A 27405-nucleotide genomic window follows, 5' to 3' on the forward strand; every position below is an offset into this window, starting at 1 on the left:
CTGCCTTGTCCTCATATCCCTTGATTCCCCTATCCATCAGATATCTATCTAGCTCCTTCTTGAAAGCATCCAGAGAATTGGCCTCCACCGTCTTCTGAGGCAGTGCATTCCACACCTCCACAACTCTCTGGGAGAAGAAGCTCTTCCTCAACTCTGTTTTAAATAACTGACCTCTTATTCTCAATCCATGCCCTCTGGTACTGGACTCTCCCAACATCTGGAACATATTTCCTGCCTCAATCCTATCAAATCCTTTAATTATCTTAAACGTTTCAATCAGATCCCCTCTCAATCTCCTCAATTCCAGCGTGTACAAGCCCAATCTCTCCAATCTCTCTGCGTAAGACAGCCCTGCCATCCCAGGAATCAACCTAGTGAATCTACGCTGCACTTCCTCAATTGCCAGAATGTCCTTCCTTAAACCTGGAGACCAAAACTGTACACAATATTCCAGGTGTGGTCTCACCAGGGCCCAGTACAAATGCAAAAGGACATCCTTGCTCTTGTACTCAATTCCCCTTGTAACGAAGGCCAACATTCCATTTGCCCTCTTCACTGCCTGTTGCACTTGCTCATTCACCTTCATTGACTGGTGAACTAGGACTCCTAGGTCTCTTTGCATTTCTCCCTTACCTAACTCTACACCGTTCAGACAATACACTGCTCTCTTGTTCCTGCTTCCAAAGTGGATAACTTCACATTTATTCACATTGAATGACATCTGCCAAGTATCTGCCCACTCACCCAGCCTATCAAAGTCTCCCTGTATTCTCCTAACGTCCTCTTTGCATGTCACACTGCCACCCAGTTTAGTATCGTCAGCAAACTTGCTGATATAGTTTTCAATGCCCTCATCTAAATCGTTGACATAAATCGTAAAGAGCTGTGGTCCCAATACAGAGCCCTGTGGTACCCCACTAGTCACCTCCAGCCAGTCCGAGAAACACCCATTCACTGCTACCAGTTTTCTATCCATGTTGAAACCCTGCCCCCAATGCCATGAGTTCTGGTTTTACTCACCAATCTCCTATGTGGCACCTTATCGAATGCCTTCTGAAAATCTAGGTACACAACATCCACTGGCTTACCCTCGTCTAACATCCTTGTTACACCCTCAAAAAACTCCAACAGATTAGTCAAGCATGATTTGCCCTTGGTAAATCCATGCTGGCTCGGCCTAATCCTATTTCTGCCATCAAGATGTGCCACTATTTCATCCTTAATAATGGACTCAAGCATCTTCCCCATGACTGACGTTAGGCTAACAGGGCGATAGTTCTCCGTTTTCTCCTTCCCTCCCTTCTTGAAAAGTGGGATAACATTAGCCACTCTCCAATCTTCAGGAACTGATCCTGAATCTAAGGAACATTGGAAAATGATTACCAATGCATCCGCAATTTCCTGAGCCACCTCTTTTAGAACCCTCGGATGCAGACCATCTGGACCCGGGGATTTATTAGCCTTCAGTCCTACCAGTCTACTCATCACAGCTCTGCCTCTACCACCAGCCAGGCTATGTGTTTCATGCACCTATCACTCTCATTAAAATAACTACCTCCAGCATCCCTTCTGTCTGTCAATACAATCCTCCAATCACCTTCAAATTATGCACCTTTTAACCATTAACCATTTCCACCCTGGGAAAATGACTCTGGTTGTCCACTTGATCTGTGCCTCATCATCTTATACACCTCTCATCCCCCTTCGCTCCAGAGAGTAAAACCCTAGTTTGCTCAGTCTATCCTCATCAGACATGCTCTCCAATCCAGGCAGCATCTTGGTAAATCGCCTCTGCACTCTTCCTAAAGCTTTCACATCCTTCCCTTAATGAGGTGACCAGAACTGAGCACAATACTCCAAGTGTGGTCTAACTAGTTTTATAGAGCTGTAACACTTCCTCATAGCTCTTGGCCTAACTTTCCCGACTGAAGAAGGCCGACAAGCATGTAGCACAGCAACATTGAAGGATTGATGGACATGGGCCCTGAGATCCCTCGAACCCTGTTCCTTCACACCACTAACAATCCTGCCATTAATCCTGTATCCTGCCTTTCAAGTTCAACTTTCCAAAGTGAATCACTTCACACTTTCCCAGTCATGAAAGAAGCCAACTGTCTTCCCTTTAAATGAAGAACTTTCTTCCCTTTATGTGAGTTTAGGTTTTTGGAAGGAGAAGAACCTTTATAGGGCACAATGAATGGAATCTAAGGCTTAATACAAACCCAGGCCTCTATCACTACCAGAGTTCCTGGATATTACACCAAGTGGAAAATTAAAAGAAGTGCTGAGAAAGAGCCAGATTCATTTATGTTCTAAACACAGACTACTGGACTATTTATAGAACAAGAGAGGATTTGAATGTCATCCAATTGCCTCTGGCTCGCCTGCTAATAGCACACAAACTTGTGACCATCCGACTGTTTGTCTTTAAGGTTTTTTTTTATTTTTGTGGAACAATTCTAGCCACACAAGTTAAAGGCAATACATCTGTTATTTTTGTGCGCTGGTAATGTTGGAACCCAAGTGCAGAGGAAAGACAGACTCTGATGTAGAGTCGATGACCAGAGCTTATTCATAAGAATTCCAACAGAATATCAGTGGCTCAGCTGAGCGATACTGCGAGATGTAACATTCTCAAAACTAAGGCCCCGCGATTATCACTAATCAGGGGTCCACTAAAATAATACAATAAAATGGAGTTCCTGAGCCTATCAAAATACTTAGCAAGTCTAGGCAGAAAGTACCAGGAGATCGCATTACAAAGAGCCAGCCACTCAAGATCAAACACAAGGAACTCTCATTAAACAACAAATAATCAACTCAGGAGGTCTAAAAACCCTGAGAGCCCAATGCTCTCTGGCTCCCCACATGGGCCTGAGGAGCTCAATGCAGCACAGATCTGTGCCCCTATTTACCCAGCACTGCTGTAGATTCGATTTGAATGGGGGGGAAGGTGTAAATGAGGTGTTGTACAGAGTCTAGTAATTGAACATAGAATAAAGAACAGTACACAACAGTAACAGGCCCTTTGGCCCACAATGATGAGCTGAACCAATTAAATTAATAATTAAATAGCCGATTAAACTAATCTCCACAATGCCCATATTCCTCACATTCAGGTGCCTATCAAAATGTCTTTTAAAAGTCTCAAATGTTTCTGCTACTACCAGCACCTTAGACAGCACATTCCAGGCACCCACCACTCCCCGTGTAAAAAACTCGCCCCTTTGAAATTACCCTCCCCCCTTCACTTTAAGTATATGCCCCCGATATTAGATATTTCAACCCCCGGAAAAAGGTATTGTCGGTCTACTCTATTTATGCCTCACATATGCTTATAAATCTCTATTCGATTCACCTCAGGGTCTGCTACCCCAGAGAAAATAACCCACGTTTGTCCAAGCTCTTGTTATAGCACATGCCCTCTAAACCAGGCAGCATCCTGGTAAACCTCTTCTGCACCCTCTCCAAAGCCTCTACATCTTCCTATAATGGGGCAACCAGAACTGTATGCAATTCTCCAGATGTGGTTGAACAAGAGTTCTATAAAGCTGCAACATAACTTACTGACTTTTGAATTCAATAGCTCCACTAATAAAGGCACCTACACTATACACAACACCACCGGTCTTTGTAAGGTCTGCAAACTTACTAGCCCACTCATCAACATTTCATCATGGTCATTTATATGCAATGCCATATTTAAGTTTGCTGATGACGCCACAGTCATTGGCCAAATCAAAGGTGGTGATGAATCAGCATATAGGAGGGAGACTGAATATCTGGCTGAGTGGTGCCACGACAACCTCTCGCTCAATGTCAGCAAGACCAGGGAGTTTACTGTTGACTACAAAAGGAGGAAATTGGAGGTTCATATTGATCAGAGCCTCAGAGGTGGACTGAGTCAGCAACTTTAAATTCCTCGACATTATAATTTCAGAGGATCTGTCCTGGGTCCAGCACGTAACAGCCATTACATAGAAGGCACAGAAGCGACTCTACTTTCTTAGGAGTTTGCGCAGATTCAGTATATAATTTTAAATTCTGACAAACTTCTACAGATGCGCAGTGGAGAGTTTACTACAGACAGACAGACAGGCATATTTTATTGATCCCGAGGGAAATTGGGTTTCGTTTCAGTCACACCAACCAAGGATAGTGTAGAAATATAGCAATATAAAACCATAAATAATTAAATAATAGTAAGTCAATTATACCAGTGGAAATTAGTCCAGGACCAGCCTATTGGCTCAGGGTGTCTAACACTCCGGGGGAGGAGTTGTAAAGTTTGATGGCCACAGGCAGGAATGACTTGCTATGATGCTCAGTGTTGCATCTCGGTGGAATGAGTCTCTGGCTGAATGTACTCCTGTGCCTAACCAGTACATTATGGAGTGGATGGGAGACATTGTCCAAGATGGCATGCAACTTGGACAGCATCCTCTTTCCAGACACCATCGTCAGAGAGTCCAGTTCCATCCCCACAGCATCACTGGCCTTACGAATGAGTTACTAACTGGTTGCAATACAGCCTCTTACAAAAACATTAATGCCTTTGAGTTAAAAATACTACAAAAAGTAGTGAATATGGCCCACAGTGTGTAAGTCCTCCCCACTGCTGAGTCCCAGGAAAGCAGCATCCTTCATCAAGAACCCCCTGCCCCCCACATCATCCAGCCCATGTTTTCTTCTCACTGCTGCCATCTGGAAGGAGGTACAGGAGCCGTTAGTGCCACACCATCATTTTCAGGGACAGTTATTACCCCTGAACCATCAGGCACTTGAACCAGAGGGGATAACTTCAATCACCCCAACAATTCTACAATCTATAAACTCATTTTAAATGACACTACAACTCATGATTTTGTCATTTCTTTTTGTATTTGTGCAGCTTGTTGTCTTTTGCACACTGGTTGTCCGTCAGTCTCTTTCATGAGCGGTATTTCATTGATTCTACTGGGTTTCTTTCTGTTTGCTGTGAAGGCCGCATGACAATGAATCTCAGGGTTGTAAATGGTAACATATGTGTACTTTGGTAATAAATTTACTTTGAAGTTTTGAACTTTGATCTTTGTATACTGTACTTGACAAACAGTGGTCCAGATCCTTATGAAACATTACTAATCACAGACGTCCAGTTAGAATGAGTCCCTTCAACCACTACCTTCCGTCTTTTCTGGGCAAGTCAATTCTGGGTCCAAATGGCCATGGATTCACCGTGAATTCCATGTACCTTAATCTTCTGGATGAGCCCCCCATGAGAGACCTTGTCAAGTTCCTTACTAAAGCTGCAGACTAGTGTAATGGTTAACACCTGCCTCTCCACCTATCTTCATACCAGCTGCAAACTTTGCAACAAAGCCATCAATTCCAACATCCAAATCATTGACGTATAACATAAAAAGAATTGGTCATAACACAGACCCCTGTGGAACACCACTGGTCACCAGCAGCCAACTAGAAAAGGTTCCCTTAATCCCACTCTTTGCCTCATCTCAATTGGCCACTGCTTGATCCATGCCAGGATGTTTCCTGTAATACCATGGACTCAGAGTTTCAAGATGCTCCCGACCTCGCCAGCTTCTGAGATTTTAACACTCTGACTCTGCGGAGTATGGATAGCTGGCATGGCCTCTTTATGGGCTTAGGATATTCACGTTTTGGGCACCAAGAATTGAGTATTTAAGGAACTTCTGAACATAAATTCAGTACTCAGTCGTAAGCCTACTAGTGATAGCGTCCAGCGATTGTTTGTGCTCAGTCTCTCGATCACGTTTGAGACCACGTGTTGATTCCAGCCACCAATACTCCAGCATTTGAGTCCAAGCCATCCTCTTCAAGGACTCTCGTCACAGTATGCTTGAGCCAACATGGACCCAGTGGGGTATCAGAGTCTATCATCCACTGTGACCAGCCACAGTGAAAATATTTCCCGACAGAGCCTGGAGATATAGGGAGCCATGGGTCAATTTGTCTAACAAGGAGGCCAGAGCTTCTTGGGAGAACCAGTCGGTCCTACTCTGGAGCCAGTATGTCTTCCAACCCCAGAGAGATTTAACAACGCGGTCTCTTGCCTTGGCGTGTGGAAAAGTGGCCTTCATTATCTCCTCCCCCTGTCTGGATGAGCCCTGGCCTGGGCCACTGTGCATTGGGAACGTAGGTCACAGTTCTGTGCAGATTCAGAGGAGTTGATGGCTGCCATGAGGAAGGTGTTTCATCATTCTGTCAGAGCCAGTCGAGCCTCAGAGAGCCTGATGAAGATTTGATGGAGTGACAGTCTATATTCAGGAGGCCAAGAGGCTGAATTCCAGGCAGGCCAAGAGGTCTTTGTTTTTTAACCAGTTTAATTTCATCCTGACCTATCGACCAGGGTCTAAGAACCAGAAGCCAGATGCCCTGTCCCACCCGTTTGACAAACCGGAACAAGAGGAGCAGCCTATCACGGTTTTTCCCCAAGCCAGGGTGGTAGCACCAATTCGTTGGGGGAATTGACGCTCGCATTCACAAGGCCGAAGCGCAAGAGGAGATTCCCGAGGATGGTTCTCCGGGTCGGCTGTTTGTCCTGGCTTCTGTCCGATCCAGGTACTCCAATGGGGAAATTCGTCAAGAATGACCACACACCGAGGTATTGCCAGGACTCTCTAGTTTATCAAGAGGAGGTATTGGTGGCCTAGAAAGCCAAGAGAAGTTTGGCAGTATGTGCAGGCATGCGAGGTGTATGCCCAGAAACAAGGAGTCCTGATCCTGACCTCAAGTGCTCCTCCATCCCCCTATCTGTTTTAGAAAGACCTTGGACACACATCTCCATGGACTTTGTCACAGGTCTCCCACCATCCAAGAGGAAGTCAGTCTCATGGTGGTCATCAATTGGTTTCAAAAGCCTGCAAGTTCATTGCCTTGGAGAAGCTACCTTTCGCAGCAGAGAAGGCTGAGATTGTCCTAGACCCAGGTCTTCAGGGTCCACCAATTCTCAGCAGACATTGTCTTGGATTGTGGTACACAATTCACATTACATTTCGGGAAGGCTTTCTGTAAACTGATAGGGGCAACAGCAAGCCTTTCCTCTGGGCTTCACACACAGTGCAATGGCCAGACAGAATGGACCAACCAAGATTCGAAACATACCCTAAGATGGCTGGCCTTTGAAAGCTCTGATAAGTGATGTGGGCAAAGATCGCCCACAACACCTTATAGCAATTGGAGCATGTGAGTCACCACTCAAGTGCATGTTTGGTTATCTTCCGCCTCTTTTTCCGGAACAAGAAGCCGAGGTTGGTGTCTCTGTGGAAGAACGTCTTGTCCAATGCTTCAAAAAGAAATAGATGAGGGCAAGAGAGATTTTGCCCAGAGAGCAGAGACGAAGACAAACCAGAAGGGAAGTTTGGAACCCACATTACAGCCTGGGCAACTGGCTTGGCTGTCCACTCATGATTTGCCTGGGCGGAATCTAGAAAGTTGGCGCTGAAGTTTATTGGTCCCTGAAAGATCGTGAGGAAAGTAAGCCCGGTAGCTTACACCTTGCAGCTTCCCATTCAATCTACTCTCTCTCTCCACTCATGACTATGTAGCTAAGCATAGTTCAAACGGCAATGATAAATTCACTGGTAACACAGGACAACAAATTTTTTTTCAAAGGTGTTGCTTCCTCAGAATTTCTTTTTTGTTTATGATAGACTGCTTGAAGCTGAACACAAATATGATTTCAGACTTCTTGTAGGAATTTGGAGAAACAAGAAATTAACTTTTATTGAATATAATGTGTTTAATTGCATAACGGTGCCAACGCTTTGCAATAGTTCAACTAAACTAAAAATGTTTTCTGAATGATTTTCGTTTGTGCTCTGTGCTTGAGGGTTCTTGCTTAAGTGTCCAACGATAATCAGCCTGCATTGATCAATTCCAGTTGCCCTGATACCATTTTTCCATAACCCCGCATTGTCCAGGTGAAACCTTTCACTGTGTTCATCGCTGACAGTGCCAATTTTTGCAGGGAAATCTAAATGGGAATGCACAAAATGAATCTTTAGTGACATGTTGCACTTCATGGTTCTGTATGCATGAAGCATTTTGTCAAACAGCCGCACGTAGCTTGGTGTTCTGCAGTTGCCAAGAAAATTTTCAACAGCATCCTTGAATGCCTTCCATGTGATTTTCTCTGGTCCCACTAGAAGTTCTTCGAATTGCCTGTCATTAATAATCTGTTTGATTTGTCGACCAACAAAAATGCCTTTCTTATGCTTGGCATCACTTATTCTGACTTGACTTATGAATTGAAATAACAAATATAGGCAATTTCAAAAAAGGAAAGTGCATGATAGCAAAATTTCATGGTGATTTTCATGATTAGCAGTCCAAAATCAATAAGATACACCAAAAAGTATTCAGAAAGTAAAATCGTTGTTGTCGAGGGAATAGGACCCCTGAGATGGTGTATAGGATTGAGATAAATCAGCTGGTTGAGAAGCGTCACAATCTGCAGTCACCATCAGCAAGACCAAGGAATTGATTGTGGACTTCAGGAAAGGGGGAAGACACACCAGTCCTCATTGAGGCATGTAAGTCAGTAATAGTAAATCTGATTCAGTTATTGCTTCAAATCCCATGTTTTATAGTTCACCAAAGTGATTTATTTTCCTACCTAAAACCATTGCCTTGTCCAGTACAACATTTTCATTCGGAAATTTTACTTGGTATGCAAAAGCCTTTTTTCACCCAATGAGTGGATTGCAACAACGTGGGGAAACTGGGAGAAACCCACATGGCCACGGGGAGAATTGAACCCGGGTTGCCTGCACTGTAAAGCGTTGTTCTAACCCCTATGCTGCCATGCCACTATCCACCACTTCTACTGGTAGCTTATCCCACACTCACACCGCCCTGAGTGAAAAGGTTCCCATAATTATTTCACTCTTCATCTTTAACCTATGACCTCCATTTCTAGTCTTACCAGAGCTATTTGCTCTACTGCCGCTATGAGGCCAAACTCAGGTTGGAGGAGCAACACCTCCACTCATACTCCATCTGGGTAGCCTCCAACCTGATGGCACGAACGATTTCTCAAACTTCCAATAATTTTCCACCTCCCCCTCCTCTCCTTCACCATTCTCCATTCCTGTTTCCTCTCTCACCTTATCTTCTTACCTGTCCATCTCTTCCTTTTCTTCCATGGTCTTCTGTCCTCTTCTTTAAAATTCCCTCTTCTCCAGCACTTTATCTCTTTCACCAATCAACTTCTCAGCTCTTTACTTCACCCCCTCCCCTCTCCTGGTTTCACCTATCACCTGCCACCTTGTACTTCTTTCCCCTTCCCACACCTTTTACTCTGACTTCTCCCCTTCCTTTCCAGTCTCGTGAAGGGTCTCAGCCTGAAGCTCCAATGGTTTACTCCGTTCCATTGATGCTGCCTGACCTGCTGAGTTCCTCTAGCATTTTGTGTGTGTTACTTTGGATTTCCAGCATCTGCAGACTTTCTCCTGTTTGTCCCAGTATAGATCCAGTGGACTGAATGGCCTCCATGCTGTAGCTTTTCTAAACTTTGTGATTTCAATTCCAAACACATTATCATGCTTCTTTAAAGAACTGCTCTATATCTACTTACGCCATTGTTCTTAACTAACAATCTCCTGCCTAAGGAAATGGTCCAGCTAATAACCTTGGTCTCAGGCGATGACTGAGAATTTATATTCTCCAATTACTGATTTGCCAAACAATGTTGTTGGCTGTGGAATCGTGCTGTGCAGAAATTAGCTGCCAAATTCCTAACATTGCAATGGTGACAAAAGGCCACTATTGGTTATAAAACACCTCAGTGCATCCTCAAATAATAAAAAGTGCAAAAGGAAACACGTTAATCATAAGCATGTTGATGAGAAAGTCATTCAGTCAAGAGTACATTTCAGCAGTCTCCCTCACCTAAGGAGGCTTTGCAGCTGACATGAATTGAGAGGCAGAAACTGTGAGGCAAGAGGGTTTACCGCACGGCTTGTAGGCCAACTAGTCTGCAGCAGTGTTCTCCCCAGGGTCCTGTTCGATGCTAATTTTACGACTGGCATCACTGAAACTGGTCATTAGGACATCATTGTATGCAAATCGGCTGTGGTGTGCCTTACATCACAACAGGACATAGATCAGTACAGGCTCTTCAGCCCACAATGTAGTGCCAAACCTTTAACGTACTCTGAGATCAATCTATCTCTTTTCTCTCATAGAGCCATATATCATTCAACACACCCTGTGGTGGGTGTGTTAGAAACTTGCACATCCATAATTGTGAAAAATACTTACCACCAATATCCCCCCCAGATACTTTTTTGGGGTCATTGTCTTGATGGAAAGCAAATTTAGACAATGAGACCATAAAACAGAGGAGCAGAATTTGGGCATTCAGCCTCTCAAGTCTGCTCCATCATTCCATCATGGCTGATCCCAGATCCCACTCAACCCCATTTTTCTTGCAGGCTGCATCGGGTTTTCCTCCAGGATTTCCCTGTATTTTGCTGCATTCATTTTATTCTCTACCTTCACAAGCCTTCCAGGGCCTGCTGCAGTGAAGCATCCCCACAGCATGATGCAGCCATGACCATGCTTCATGGTAGGGATGGGGTGTTTCTGATGAAGTGTGGTGTTTGTCTTATGCCAAACATAGCATTTAGTTTGATGGCCAGAAAGCTCAATTGGGTTTCATTGGACCATAGAACCATTTTCCAGTTGACTTCAGTCTCCCACATGCCTTCTCTAGCCAAGATTTCATGTGAGTTATTTCAATGGTAGCTTTCTCTTTACCTCTCTCCCATAAAGCTGCGACTGGTGAAGCACCTGGGCAACAGTTGTTGTATGTGCAGTCTCTCCCATTTCAGCCACTGAAGCCTGTAACTCCTCCAGAGTTGTCATAGGTCTTTTGGTAGCCTCGCTCACTAGTCCCCTTCTTGCACAGTCACTCAGTTTCTGAGGACAGCCTGCTCTAGGCAGATTTACAGCTGTTCTGTATTCTTTCCATTTCTTGATGATTGACTTAACTGTACTCCGAGGGATATTCAGTGACTTGGAAATTTTCTTGTATCCATCTGCTGACTTGTGTTTTTCAATAACCTTTTTGTGGAGTTACTTGTAGTTTAATTTTACCTTCATGGTGTAGTTTTTGTCAGGATACTGACTCACCAGCAGTTGGACCTTCCAGATACAGGTGTATTTTTACCACAATCAATTGAAACTCCTTGACTCCACACAGGTGATCTCCCTTTAACTAATTATGTAACTGCTGAAACCAATTGGCTGCAACAGTGATGATTTGGTGGGTCACATTGAAGGGGGCGGGGTGAATGATTATGTAATCATTTATTTTGTGTTGTATATTTGTAATTAATTTATATCACTTTTTATAGATCTGTTTTCACTTTGACACAAAAGAGTCTTTTCCTGTTGATCAACATCAAAAGAGCCAAATTAAATCTACTGTGATTCAATGTTGTAAAACAATAAAACATGAAAATTTGCGGGGGGAGTGAATACTTTTTATAGGCGCTGTATTACAGGGTCCAAGGGAAGACCTTGTCGGCCCCTGGGGTTTTATCCACTCTAATCTGCCTCAAGTCAGCAAACACATCCTTCTCTGTAATCTGTATAGGGTCTCTGACCTCACTGTTGCTTTGCCTCACTTCTATAGTCTCTGTATCTCCTCATTCTAGCCCCTCATTCTCCTACACACCAGGGATTAAAGTTCTAACCTAAACAAATGTAAGGGGTTTCTTCTTTATGTTACTGCATATGTTTGTTACTGTGTATGTTAATCAAAATGGCTTCTTGTTATGTTTAAAGTAAGAAAGCTTCTTTGTTGTGGTAACTGGTGAGAGAGTGCTTTCTCTCGCAGCTTGTTTGGGTTCTAATTTCTGATAACGAGAATTGTATTCATTTGTTAACCAATTGGGATAGATGTTACTCTTTCTTGCGGGTCTGTAAGCTAGTGTTGCGCGGACTTTTGGGGAGGTCGAGGGGGAGATCATGAGGAAGGAGGATGTGCTGGATGCGCTCTGGTCGACCATCGAGGTTGGTCCCAGGTGGCGGGGCGAGGAGGTCAGAGAAGATCGAATAGTGGACCGAAGATTTCAATAGTTGAGCTCCAACGGTTGTGCACGAATTGTCTGAACTCTGATAAGTTTTGGTGCCTTTTCTTTCTTTTCTTTCATATATATTGTGTCACTATTAATTACCTAGTTCTAGTAAGATTTATAAAGTGTATTTTGTAACCATACATGGTGTGCGGTCTGATATTGTGTGCACGAGTTGGTACCAGTGTGCATTTTACAGCATCCACACATACGGGAGACACCGTTTGGTGGGTGGGTGGATTTTCCCCTAGACATACATCAGCGGATAGCATGGGCGTTACACAAACCTTTCCCTACAATTCAGGTCCTCAAGTCCCAGTAAAATGCTTATAATTTTTCTCTGTACTCTTTTAAACTTATTAACATGTTTCCTGTAGATAGGTAGGTAGGTAAGTCTACTTAATCAAACACACTACTGTTCGTGGTTTGGTACCAAATGCCATGCCATCGGGACTTCTGAATCATGACAAGGTTGGTGTTGAGACCACTTTCACATTATATGTCAATGACTTGGATGACGGAATTGATGGCTTCCTGGACACGTTTGCGTAGGATACAAAGTTAAGTGGTGTTAAAGAACCAGGGAGTCTGCAGAAGGACTTATACAGATTAGGAGAATGGGCAAAGATGTGGCAGATGAAATATGATGCTGCAGTTGTCTGACACTGGAAACTGCTGGCAGTTTTGTATTCCATTTGGGGAAAAGAGCACATAAAATTGGAAAGAAGTCACTTGATCTCACCTCTTGACCCAAAGTCTGGCACGGCTTGTCCTAACTCTCAATAATTTCTCTTTCAGTTCCTCCCACTTTCTTCAAACAGAAGATGTAGCCATGCACACTCACATCGGCCCCGGCTACGCCTGCCTTTTTGTCAGCTATGGTGAACAGTCTATGCTCTACACTGGTATCACTCCCCAATTTTTCCTGTGCTACAATGATGACTCCATTGGTGCTGCTTCCTACACTCATGTAGAGCTCATCAACTTTATCAACTTTGCCTCCAACTTCCACCCTACCCTCAAACTTACCTGATCAATTTCCAACACCTCTCTCCCCTTTCTCTATCTCTAGAGACAGCTTATCTAATGATGTCTTTTATAAATCCATCAACTCACAGCTATCTGGACTATACCTCTTCCCACACTGGTACTTGTAAAAATACCATCCCCTTCTCCCAATTCCTCCATCTCCACTGCATCTGCTCTCAGGATGAGGTTTTTCATTCCAAAACTAAGGGGATGTCCTCCTTCTTCAAAGAAAGGGTCTTCCCTTCCTCCACTATCAACACTGCCCTCATCTGCATCTCTTCCATTTTGTGCACATCTGCCCTCAGCCCTTCCTCCCACCCACCCCCCCCACCATGGATAAGGTGCCTTACGTCCTCACCTAGCACCCCACCAGACTTTGTGTCCAGCACCTAATTCTCTGCATCTTCCGCCATATCCAACAGGATCTCACAACCAAGCACATCTTTCCTTTTCCCACACATTCTGCTTGTCACAGGGATCGCTCCCTACATGACTCCCTTGTCCATTCATCCCTCCCCATTGTTCGCCCTTCTTGCACTTATCCTTGCAAGTGGAACAAGTACCAAACCTGCATCTACACCTCCTCCCTCACCACCATTCAGGGCCCCAAACAGTCCTTCCAGGTGAGGTGACCCTTCCCCTGTGAGTCTGTTGGGGTCATCTACTGTATCTGATGCTCCTAGTGGCCACCAATTTTAATTCCTTTTCCCATTCCCATTCCGAAATGTCAGTCTATGGCCTCTTTTACTGCCGCAACGAGACCACACTCAGGTTGGACGAACAACACCTTATACTCTGTCTGGGTAGCCTCCAACCTAATGGCATGAACATTGATTTCTCGAACTTCGCTTAGTGCCCCCACCCTTTCACCATTCCCCATTACCTTTTCCCTCCCTCACCTTATCTCCTTACCTGCTCATCATGTCCCTCTGATGTTCCTTCCCCTTTTCTTTTTCCATGGCCTTCTTTCCTCTCCTATCAGATTCCCCCTTCTCCAGCCCTTTATCTCTTGCACTAATCAACTTCCTAGCTCTTTACTTCACCCCTCCCCCTCCCAGTTTCACCTATCACCCACCACTTTGTATTTCTTCCTCCCCTCCCCTCACCTTCTTACACCGACACCTCATGTTTTTATCTCCCGTCCTGATGAAGGGTCTCGGCCCAAAATGTCAGCTGTTTACTCTTCTCCGCAGATGCTGCCCAGCCTGCTGAGTTCCTCCAGCACTTTGTGCTCTGGATTTCTGGCATCTGCAGATTTTCCCTTGTTAGTGGCTGGCTTTAGTATGTACCCCAGCATGTTCCCGTGTTGCTGCCCTGAGCGGGTATCAGATGCAATAATGTGTCTGCCCTGTAGAGGGAGTGTCTAAAATTCTACCCTTGGTGAGAGAGAGACTGGTTGCATGCTAAATGCTCTTCCAGATTACCCTGTTCAAAACTTAATCCCACTTTGAAAAATTTGCCAGTGCACAACCAGTATAGAAGTCTGATTTTATTCAAACTGGTAGAGTTTCTGCCAGTTCTGTGCTGTACCAGTCTATGACTCTATTAAGTACATGGATGGGAGAGGTATAGCACCATAAGACCATAACGTATAGGAACAGAATTAGGCCATTTGCTCCATCAAGCCTTCCCTGTAATCTCATCATGGCTGATCCAATTTTCCTCTCAGCCCCAATCTCCTGCCTTCTCCCCACATCACTTCATGCCCTGATTCATCAAGAATCTATCAACCCCTGCCTTAAATATACATAAAGACTTGGCCTCCACAGCTGCCTGTGGCAAAGAATTCCACAGATTCACCCCTTTCTGGTTAAAGAAATTCCCCCTCATCTCCATTCTAAGACAACACACCTCTATTCTGAGGCTGTGTCCTCTGGTCTTAGTCTTTCCCACCATCGGAAACATCCTCTCCACATCCACTCTATCAGGCCTATCCAGGAGGGCTGTGGTCCAGGTGAAGGTCAATGGGACGAGGCAGAATGACTGTTCAGCATGGACTAGAGGGGCCAAAGGGCCTGCTTCTGTGCTTTAGTGCTGTATGGCTAGAGCTTTAGAGAAATAGCACTTTGACCAGCTCTGTGAGGAGAATGGGCAAAGAAATGGCAGATGGAATACAGTGTCAGGAAGTATATGATCATGCACTTTGGTAGAAGAAGTGAAAGAGTTAACTATTTTTGAAAAGGAGAGAAAATACCAAAAATCTGAAGCATAAGGGGATTTGGGAGATCTTGTGCAGGATCCCCTAAAGGTTAATTTGCAGGTTGAGTCTGTTGGGGGGGGGGGGAGGCAAATGTTATGTTAGCGTTCATTTCAAGAGGACTAGAATAAAACAGCAAGGGTGTAATGTTGAAACTTTATAAAGTACTGGTGAGGCCTCACTTGGAGTATTGTGAGCAGGGTTGGGCCCCTTATTTTCAATAGGATGTGCTGAAACTGAAGAGGTTTCAAAGGAGATTCATGAAAATGATTCCACAATTGATTAGCTTGTCATATGAAGAGTGTTTGATGGCTCTGGGCCTGTGTTCACTAGAATTCAGAAGAATGAGGGGTGACCTAATCAAAACCTATCGAATGGTGAAAGACCTTGATAGAGCGGATGTGAAGAGGAAGTTTCCTATGGCGGGAGAGTTTAAGACCAGAGGACACTGTCTCAGAATAGAGGGGCATCAGTTAGAACAGCGATGAGGAGGAATTTCTTTAGCCAGAGAGTGGTGAATCTGTGGAATGCTTTGCCACAGGCAGCTGTAGAGGCCAAATCGTTATGTATATTTAAGGCAGAGGTTGATAGATCTCTGATTAGTCAGGGCATGACGGGATATGGGGAGAAGGCAGGAGACGGGGGCTGAGAGGAAAATTGGATCAGCCATGATGAAATGGCAGAGCAGACCCAGTGGGATAACTGGCCTAATTCTGCCTCTATTTCTTATGGTCTTATGACTATTAAATTAATCTGATGTTACAGGCTGTTTTAAAGCAATACTGATCTTTCATAGAACATAGTTCAGTTCAGGCAAATGCCCGTGATGTGTGGTTAGTGTAACACTATTACATTGCCAGAGTCGTGGGATCAATTCTGCCACTGACTGTAAGGGGTTTGTATGTTTTTCCTGCGACTGCGAGGATTTCCTTGGGTGCTTCAGTTCCTCCCACATTCCAAAGATGTACGGGTTAGGGTCAGTAAATTGTGGGCAGGCTATGTTGGCACTGAAGGCATGGAGACGCTTGCGGGCTGCCCAGCGTATTCTTGGACTATAATGGTCACTAACTCTAACCTCACATTTTACTCTACGCTTCGATGCTTCTGCGACAAATAAAGATAATCTTTCCTCAGGAGAGTAACTGTTCCAGGAGCCCAATGTCAAATGATGTGGTCTGCCCAATATAATCAATAGTGTGCAACAAAGGGCTTCCACACTAGGGCATTGGCCAGGCAGGGTACACTGATGACTGATGTAGATGGTAAATTGGTCTATTATTGTCACATGTACTGGGGTACAGTGAAAAACCTTATCTTGCATACTGTCTGTGCATTACAACAGTGCATTCAGGTAGTGCAAGGGAAAGCAGTAACAGAATACAAAATAGTGTCACAGTTACAGAGAAAGTGTGGTGCAGTCAGATAACAAGCTGCAAGGCCATAATAACACATGGAGACTCTTCAGATGATGTTGACAGTTTAATCATTTCCATAGATGCTGCCTGACCTGCTGAATTCCTCCAGCATCTGCAGAAACTCTTATATTAATTATTAAGGCCATAAGAGGGCAAATTCTGAGGGCAAAAGTGTATCTTGGTGTATGAAGGGACCATTCGATGGGTACCATTAGCAATTCTCACTGCTACCATCAGGAAGGAGGTACAGGAACCTGAAGGTACACACTCAATGTTTCAGGAGTTTCAGGAACAGCTTCTTCCCCTCTGCCATCAGATTTCTGAATGGGCATTGAACCCATGAACGCTACCTCAATACTTCTTTATTTCTATTTTTGTACTACTTATTTAACTATTTTTAATATAATATACCTTTAATATATATTTTATTTTTTTATAAATTTAATATACTTTTAATATATATATATATATATATATATACTTCATATAATTCATATATTTTCTCTATTATTGTGTATTGCATTGTACTTCTGTCGGAAAGTCAACAAATTTTACAACATATGCCGGAAATATTAAACCTGATTCTGAGTTTGATAACAGCAGGTTAGAAGCTGCCCTTGAACCTGATGGTACAAGCTTCCAGGCTTTTGTACCTTCTGCCTGATGGAAGAGCGGAGGAGAGGAAATGTTCAGGGCTGGTGGGATCTTTGATTATGTTGGCTGCTTTACTTCTGGATGTGTGGGATGTGTAGAGAGAAACCATGGAAGGGAGGCTGGTTTCCATGATGTGTTGAGCTGTATCCAGAACTCCCTGCATTTTCTTGTGGTCACAGGCAGAACATTTGTCGTACCAAGCTGTGATTCATCCAGACAGTTCCAATGCCTTGAAACACACACAAATGCTAGAGGAGCTCAGCAGGTCAGGCAGCATCTATGGGAAAAAGCACGGTCAACGTTTTGGGCCGAAACCCTTCGGCAGGACTGGAGAAAAAAAGTCTTGAGATGCCTGCTGAAGGCGGTAGAAAGTTCAGAGTCAGTTTATTATCACTGTGTGTATCATTGTACACTTCCCTGAATCCCTGGTGACACATGCAATGTGTCACCAGCCAACAGGCCCAGGGATGTGCTGGGGGCAGCCTGCAAGTGTGGCTACACAATTTCGGCACCAACGTAGCATGCTCACAACGTTCAGCAGAACAACATGAACAGCAACAACAATAGAACAAACCAAAACATCAACAAACTAGGCCCCTTTCCCATCCCTCTCGCCCACACACGCATACAGAGTCCCCCAACCACAGGACAGGCCCCTTCCGGGCCACAAATCCTTGTCTCCAGACCCACAGACACCGGGGTTCCAGCTTCGGACTTCACTCCAGGATGCCGAACATGGGTTTGACAGTTTGTGACATCTACCTTTGCAGGGAATGATCTGTCTGATTGACACAAACAGAATCTTTTCACCGAATTTTCCCTCATCTTCCCATCTTAGCTGAATGTTACAGGAGCACCACTGAGAGCATCCTGACAAACTGTATCTCCGTCTGGTATGGGAGCAGCAGAACAGCAGACTGGAAGTCCCTACAGAGGACTGTGAGAATGGCCAAGAGGATCATAGGGGTCTCCAGAACATCCACTGGGGACATTTATCATGAGTGCTACCATGCAGGGACCTTAGTATTATTAAGGATCCCACCCATCCATCCAGCATCCTCTTTGACTTCCTACCATCAGGCAGGAGACTACGATACAAAAGAAAAAAAGAATGGTCAGAACAGATGGGAAACAGCTACTTCCCTCAGGCCATTAAGCTTCTGAACTCTCTGCAACATTCAAAAGTTCAAAGTAAATTTTATTACTTCAAAGTTCAAAGTACATACAGTATATGTCACCTTATACAATCCTGACATTCAATTTCCTGTGGGCATACTCAGCAAATCCATAGTAACTATAACAGGATCAATGAAAGATCAACCAGAGTGCAGAAGACAACAAACTGTGCAAATGCAAATATAAATAAATAGTGATAAATAATGACAACATGAAGTAACAAAATAAAGAGGAGTGAGATAACTGGTTGTGAGAACATCTCAATGGATGGGCAAATGAGTGTAGTTAACCCCTTTGTTCAAGAGCCTAATGGTTGAGGGATAGGAACTCTTCTTGAACCTGATGGTGTGAGTCCTGAGGCTCCTGTACCTTCAACCTGAAGGCGGCAGCAAGAAGAGAGCACGGCCTGGGTGGTGGGGACCTCCAGTGATGGATGCTGCTTTCCTACGACAGCGTTTCACATAGATGTGCTCAATGGTTAGGAGGGCTTTGCCCCTGATGTACTGGGCCGAATTTGCAGTGTTGCTGGGTAATTTGTACTGTACCCTACAACATTTAATTTATGCAGTTTATCCATGCACAATTCAATTGTAGATTTAGTCCTTACTTCCCTAAGTTATTGTGTGTGATATGTGTGTTAGTGAACTACTGTGCTATAAACCCTGGTCCGGAGATACGTCTCGTTTGACAGTATACCTGTATATAGTTAAATGGCAAAAAACTTTAACTAGTACATGTGACCATAATACACCAATTACCAATTACAATTTTAAGAACATACCATTTCAGCAGCTGAGATTTGGGAGGATTTAAGACTGAACTGTTCAAAGCACAAAGGAAGGAAAAAGCAATATCTCTCCTTCATACCTCACATGGAGAACCTGCATCAATGAATCACAGACCACATGGCCCCAGCACACCGACAACAGTTTGAGAGAACACGAGACTGAATCAAACTGCTGATGGTCATACATCAGGCGAACTCACACAGGGGGAGTCACAGCAGAAGGAATTCAAACAAATAATGGCCTTTTGACTGAAAACAAACAGGACATGCAAGAACTAGTGACACAGTCAAATGACTAGTCTGTGGGATGAATGCACAGTTAAATGTCATCTGTATTTTGGGGTAAAAGAATGCCATTCTTGGAACATATCTGCTTTAAGATGAACTGTATAGAAATGTCACATAGTGTAGATCTACCAGTTCATTTATATAGCATTATGAAACCCACGCAGAGTGGATGGGAAGCAAGATGGTGAACAAGGTGGGACACTATTTAACCGTTGACTCTCAGCACATTACGTGATTTTTTTTTCCAGGTCATATCATTGCTGATGCTGCAATTCCACCAAAAGATAAAAATGCATTTCTGTGATTAAAAGGTCCTGAATTGGACTCCCAGCCTGTGTCTGGACCTATGTTAAGTGAGGCAGGTGGGTTGCAAAAGTTTCTGTAGCCTGCAAGTGGTCATGATGTAAGGTCGCAGAGTTGAAGTGCTGAGCACTAAGTATTTACAGGGAAGCATGATGGGGTGTGTGTGTGTGTGTGTGTGTGTGTGTGTGTGTGTGTGTGTGTGTGTGTGTGTGTGTGTGTGTGTGTGTGTGTGTGTGTGTGTGTGTGTGTGTGTGTGTGTGTGAGATTCGACAGAGAGTGATTGTGCAAGAGATAGAGAATGCACTTCTGCATGTGAGTGTGTGCATGAGTCTGTTTGTGTCAGACAGTATGAGATAGAGTGCATGTTTGCATGTGAGAGAGAAAGAGACAGTGTATGTAAATTTTGTGCATGTTTCAGAGAGAAAGGATGAATGTGTCTGTGTGTCAGTGTGTGTGTGAGAGAGAGAGAGAGAGAGAGAGAGAGACAGGGAACAGTGCAAGAGAGAGGTAACGAGATTGAGGGAGAGATAAAGAGAGAAAAAAGATTGAGGGAGAAAGATAAAGAAAGAATGAAAGGTTGATGGGGAGAGAGAGATAGAAAAACTGAGGCAGAGATAGAAAAATTGTGAGAGAGCAGGAGATAAAGAAAAGAAAGATTAAAGGGGAGAGAGAGATAAAGAAAAATTGAGGGGGAGAGAAAGAGAAAGATTGAGGGAGAGAGGGAAAGAGAGAGGGAGAGAGAGAGAGAAGTAAATGGAATGAAGACAAGGAGTGTCCTACAAACATCAGCGTGAACAGTTAGGCCGAATGGCTTGTTCTACAGCCCTACTAGTCCATAATTGTACATTCACAGCTCCTCTTGGACCAGTTAATGTCCTTGTGCTTTCCCCTAGAGACTGGCAAACCTTATTCCCCTTCCTCAGTGTTAATCCTTGTTCCTCGCTTGTTGATTGAACTTCTGATCTCCAACTCTCAATCCTTGCCTGCATTACTGATTAGTAATATTTCATTTATTATTTATGCTATGATTTTTTTAAATATATACATACATAAATTGTTAAAAACAAAAAGAAATTATTTGCAGAAATCAATAAAAAATAGGAATCTTAAAGTCCTGAATACTGTATCACATAGTATTGAAATGACTGGCAGGTAGATAAAGGGGCTAGGGTGGCTCTGTAACAGGGGTCTGAAGAGATTGTGCAGGCATTAGTAATGATCTTTCAAGAATCACTAGATTCTGGAACGGTTCCTCAGAAATGTAAAATTGAAAATGTCACTCCACTCTTTAAGACCGGGGGGCGACAGAAAAAAGGAAATTATAGGCCAGTGAGCCTGACCTCCGTGGCTGAGAAGATGTTGGAGCCAATTAGTAAGATTAAGGTTTCAGGCTACTTCAAGGCATGTGATAAAATAAGCCAAAGTCAATGTGGTTTCCTTTAGGGAAAACCTTGCCTGACAAATTTATTGGAATTCCTTGAGGAATTGACAGGAAGGATAGACAAAGAATTGGTGGATGTTGTTCACTTGGGTTTTCAGAAGGCATTTGACAAGGTGCTGCACATGAGGCTACTTAACAAGATAACAGCCCAAGGTATTACAGGAAAGATGCTAGCATGGATAGAAAATCGGCTGTCTGGCAGGAGGCAAAGGGTCAGAGTAAAGGGGGCCTATTCTGGTTGGCTGCCAGTGACTAGTGGTATCCCACAGGGATCGGTATTAAAACCGTTTCTTTTCATGTTATATATCAACGATTTGGATGACAGGATTGATGGCTTTGTGGCCAAGTTTGCAGATGGTACAAAGAAACATGGAGGGACAGGTAGTGCTGAGGAAACACGGAATCTGTAGAAGGACTTAGACAGATTGGGAGAATGGGCAAAGAAGTGGAAGATGGAATATAGTGTCGGGAAGTCATGGTCATTGGCAGAAAGAAGAAAGGCATAGACTCTTTTCTAAACAGGGAGAAAATTCAAAATTCAGAGGGGCAAGGAGATTTAGGATTCCCTAAAGGTTAACTTGCAGGTTGAGTTGGTGATATCCTTATCAAATGCAGTGTTAGCATTCATTTCAAGAGGACGAGAATATAAGAGCCAGGATGTAACGCTAAGGCTTTACAAGGCACTGGTCAGAGCACACATGGAGTATTGTGAGCAGTTTTGGGCTCCATATCTAAGAAAGAATGTGCTGGAATTGGAGAGGGTCCAGAGGAGGTTCAAGGGAATGATTCTGGGAATGAATGGGGTTAATATATGAGGAACATTTGATGGCTCTGTGCCTGTATTCACTCTGGTTGGAGAAGGGGGAATCTGGTAGGAGAAAACAGAAGACCATGGAAGAAAAGGAAGGTGGAGGAGCACCAAAGGAAGATTATGGGTAGGTAAGGAGATAAGGTGAGAGAGGGATACAGGAATGGGAAATGGTGAAGGAGGGGAGGGTGAGGGTGGCAAATACCAGAAGTTTGAGGAATCGATATCCACGCCATCAGGTTGGAGGCGACCCAGATGGAATATAAGGTGTTGCTCCTTCAGCAATGAGTGTGGGGCCTCATTGTGGCAGTAGGGGAGGCCATGCACTGACATCTTGAAATGGGAATGGGAAGTACAGTTGAAATGTGTGGTCCCCGGGAGATGCCACTTTTTGTAAAGCAACGGTCAATTCAACTGCTCATCCCCTCCACCCTTCGGAGAAACAATTGAATGAGGAAAGGAGTTCAGAGATAGAAGCCTGAAGGTCCAGTCTGTGAGGCTGGACCAGGAGCTGGAGATTGAAGGCCTGATGCCAACAACTCTAAAGATCGGGGCAAAGAACTGAAGGTCTAGAGGCAACCTGCCCTGGGTGAGCATGAAGGTGGTTGAAAGGGTGGGAAAAGGATTTATTTTGCTGTCGTTGGTGCTGTTCATGTTGTTCTGCTGAACATTGTGGGCTTGCTATGTAGATGCCAGAATGGGTGTTGACACTTGTGGGCTGCCCCCGGCACATCCTTGGGTGCATTGGTTGTTATTTCAAACGACACACTTCACTGTATGTCTCATTATACCCGTGACAAATAAATCTGAATCTGAAATTTGAAAGTCCTAGAAGTTCAAAGTTTAAAGTAAATTTATTATCAAATTTATATATGTCACCATATCCAACCTTGAGATTTATTTTCCTGCAGGCATACTCTGCAAATCTATAGAATAATAACTATAACAGGATCAATGAAAGATCAACTAGAGTGCAGAAGACAATAAATTGTGCAAATGCAAACAAAAGTAAATAGGAATGCATAACGAGAACATGAGATAATAATACCTTAAAGTGAGATCATTGGTTGTGGGAACATCTCAATGGATGGGCAAATGAGTGTAGTTATTGCCTTTTACTCAAAAGCCTGATGTTTGAGGGGTAGTAACTGTTCTTGAACCAGGTGGTGAGAGACCTGAGGTTCTTGTACCTTCTACCTGATGGCAGCAGTGAGAAAAGAGTATGGTCTGGTTGGTGGGGATCCCTGATGACGGATACTGCTTTCCTTATGACAGTATTTCATGCAGAGGTACTCAACGGTTGGGACGGCTTTACCCCTGATGTGCTGGGCCAAATCCACTATCTATTGTAGGATTTTCCATTGAAAGGCATTGGTGTTTCCATGCCAGACACTGATGCAGCCAGTCAATATACTCTCCACTACACATCTATAGAGGTTTGTCAATGTCTTAGATACCATGCCGAATCTCCGCGGCCTCCTAAAGAAGTAGAGTTCCAGCTACGATCACTATTTTGAGTGTTTCAAAGTTCATTTTCCATTGTAGCATCAAACCTATCTAAAATACATCCCCTGGATGACAGGCAAATCGTGGGCTGCCCACATCGCGATGGCCCCAGCAATGTGAATTTTATTCATGGGCCGTTAAAGTCACAGGAAATAAATATCATCTGGTTGACTTCTTAATTAGAAGAGAATTATTCGCTGCAGAAGGTTAACTCGCAGTATTTAATACATGGTGACACCTCATTTACCACCAGAAGAACCAAAGTGTTAGTATATAAATATGCTGAAATAACTCCTTCATTACAAAATAGTCAAGGTCAGTAAACTCCTTAAGGGAATTGTTACTATCGCGTCTAGACGCTTAAAAATGTCTTAAGAAAATCGACCCTTTATCTTCCAGTTTAGAGTCATAGACAACTACAGCACAGAAACAGAACAGACCCTCCAGCCCATCGAGTCCGTGTTGAACTGTTATTCTACTCAGTCCCATCAATCTGCACATGGACCATAGCCCTCCATACCACTCCCATCCATGAACTTATCCAAACATCTCTTAAATGCCGAAATAAAATCCACATCCACCACTTCCATTGGCAGCTCGTTCCACACCACTCTCTGAGTGAAGAAGTTCCCTTTCAATATTTCACTTCTCATTCTGAACAGTTCTAGTCTCACTTAACTTCAGTGGAAAATGCCTGCTTACATTTAGTCTATCTATACCACTCATAATTTTGTATACCTTATCAAATCTCCCCTCGTTCTCTTATGCTCCGGGGAGTAAAGTCCTAACCTATTCAACCTTTCCCTATAACTCAGGTCCTCAAGTCCTGGCAACATCCTTTAAACTTTCTCCGTACCTTTTCCATCTTATTGATACAATATCTGTCATGTAGACAGGTGACCGAAACTGCACAAATTGCTCCAATTTAAGCCTCACCAATGTCTTACATAACTTCAGCATAATATCCAAGCTCCTGGACTCAATATTCTGACTTTTGAAAGCTATGGTACCAAAAACCCTCTTTATTACTCTATCCAACTGTGATGCCACTTTGAAGGAATTATGATCTGTATTTCATAATTCATATAAAGGTTATAAGCCTGGGAGCATAATGCTCCCAGTGGGTGTACAGGCCAGTGCTGTGATAGGGGAGGGACAGCTGTCCAGTCAGTTGGAAAGAATTGTCCAAACCCAAAAGGTCCAAAACAGTGCTATATTGTATCTACTTCTACCACTCCCGCTGGCTACATGTTCCAGGCACCTACTACTTTGTGTAAATGTTCCCTGCACACCTTCTTTGAATTGCCTTCACCTTAAAGCTGCAGTCTCGAGTATTCTACTCTTCCACCATGAGGAGACCACTCTGATTCTCTACCCATTCCTTCCCTCTGATCATTCTACGCGTTTCACTCAGGTCACTCCTTCAGGCTTCAATGCTCCAAAGAAAACCGACCAAGCTTGTCCAACCACAAACAGGAGAAAATCTGCAGATGCTGGAAGTCCAAGAAACACACACAAGATACCGGAGGAACGCAGCAGGCATTGTCTATGGAATATAGATGTTTCAGCCCGAGGCCCTTCGTCAGGACCGGAGATAAAAAGAAGAGACGTCAATGTAAGAAGGGGAGAGGAGAAGGAACAAGGTAGTAGATGATAGGTGAAACCTGGAGGGTGAAAAGCTGGGAAGTCCATTGGTGAAAGAGATAAAGGGCTGGAGAAGGTGGAATCTGACAGGAGAGGAGAGAAGACCATGGAAGAAAGGGAAGGAGGAGGAGCACCAGAGGGAGGGGATGTGCAGGTAAGGAAATAAGGTGAAAGAGAGAAATGGGAATTGGGAATGGTGGCGAAGGGGGGTGCTTCCGGACATTCAAGAAATCAATGTTCATGCCATCGGGTTGGAGGCTACGCTAAAGGAATTTGAGGTGAGCCTCCTCCAATCTGAATGTGGCCTTATCATGGCAGTAAAAGTGGCCATGGACTGACACGTCAGAATGGGAATGGGAAGTAGAATTAAAATGGGTGGCCACTGGGAGATCTCGCTTTTTCTGGCAGACAGAGCATAGCTGCTCAGCGAATCTACATCTACAATCTCCCAATCTACATCTACGTCATGTACCGATACTGGGAGCACTGGATACAGTAGCTGAGCTCAACAGACTCGAAGGTGAAGTGTCGCCTGACCTGGAAGGACTGTCTGGGGCCCTGAATGGTAGTGAGGGAGGAGGCAGGGGCAGGTGTAGCACTTGTTCTGCTTGCAAGGGTAAGTGTCAGGAGGGAGATCAATGAGGAGGGATGAATGGACAAGGGAGTTGCGCAGGGAGTGATCTCTGTGGAAAGCAGAAAGTGGAGGGGAGGGAAAGATGTGTTTGATCGGATCCTGTTGTTGGAGATTGCGGAAGTAATGGAGAATTATGTGCGGGACTTGGATATTGGTGGGGTGGTAGGTGAGGTATCCTATCCTTGGTGGGGTGGCAGGAGGATGTGGTGAGGGCAGATAGATGAGAAATGAAAGAGAAGCAGATGAGGGCAGTGTTGATGATGGAGGAAGGGAAGCCCCTTTCTTTGAAGAAAGAGGACAGTTCTGGAATGAAAAACCTTATCCTGAGAGCAGATGCAGTGGAGATGAAGGAATTGAGAGAAGGGGATGGCATTTTTACAAGTAACAGAGTGGGAAGAGATATGTTCCAGGCAGCTGTGAGAATCAAGTTTGCCCAGCCTCTCGTTTGAAAAGGCAATGAGCAGCCGGGAAGGGATGAGATTGGAAAACGTTGTTTCCAATGGGAATTGGAGGTGGCGTCGGCGTGAGAAATATTGGGGTGTAGTGGTTAGCGTAACACTTTGCAGCACCAGTGAGGATTCAATTTGCACTGCTGCTGGTAAGGAGTGTGAACGTTCTCCCCATGGCCTCGTGGGTTTCCTCCAGGTGTTCTGCTTTCCTCCCACATTCCAAAGATGTACAGGTTGGAATTAGTAAGTTGAGGCATGCTATATTGACACCAGAACCATGGGGATACTTGCAGGCTTCCCCAGCGCATACTCGGATTGTGTAGGTCATCGGTACATTTCATAAACACGAGGAAATCTGCAGATGCTGGAAATTCAAGCAACACACACAAAATGCTGGTGGAACGCAGCAAGCCAGGCAGCGTCTATAGGGAGAAGTACAGTCAACGGTTTGGGCTGAGACCCTTCATCAGGACTAACTGAAAGAAGAGATAGTAACTCTTCTTCCTATAGATGCCGCCAGGCCTGCTGCGTTCCACCAGCATTTTGTGTGTGTTGATACATTTCACTATATATTTTGATGTACCTGTGACAAATAAAGCTCGTTTTATTGTTACATGTACCAAATACAATAAAAAACTTGACTTGCATTCTGTTCATACAGATCAAATTATACAAGTCATAGAGTCATAAGAAAGTACAGCACAGAAACAGGCCCTTCAGCCCATCTCATCCATACTGAAAAACTGCCTACACCCATCTGCATTCAGATCATAACCCTCCTTAGCCCCATGATCCATGTACTTCTCTTAAAAGGTTGAAATCGAGCTTGCATCAACTAGCACATGCAGCTCATATACCACACTCTTACAACCCTCTGAGTGAAGGGGTTTCCCGTCATGTTCCTCTTAAACATTTCACTTCACTATTAACTGATTGCATTTAGTTGTAGACCCACTCAACCTCACTGGAA

Source organism: Hypanus sabinus, chromosome 19 (genome assembly GCF_030144855.1).
Source record: "Hypanus sabinus isolate sHypSab1 chromosome 19, sHypSab1.hap1, whole genome shotgun sequence".
Classification (NCBI taxonomy): domain Eukaryota; kingdom Metazoa; phylum Chordata; class Chondrichthyes; order Myliobatiformes; family Dasyatidae; genus Hypanus; species Hypanus sabinus.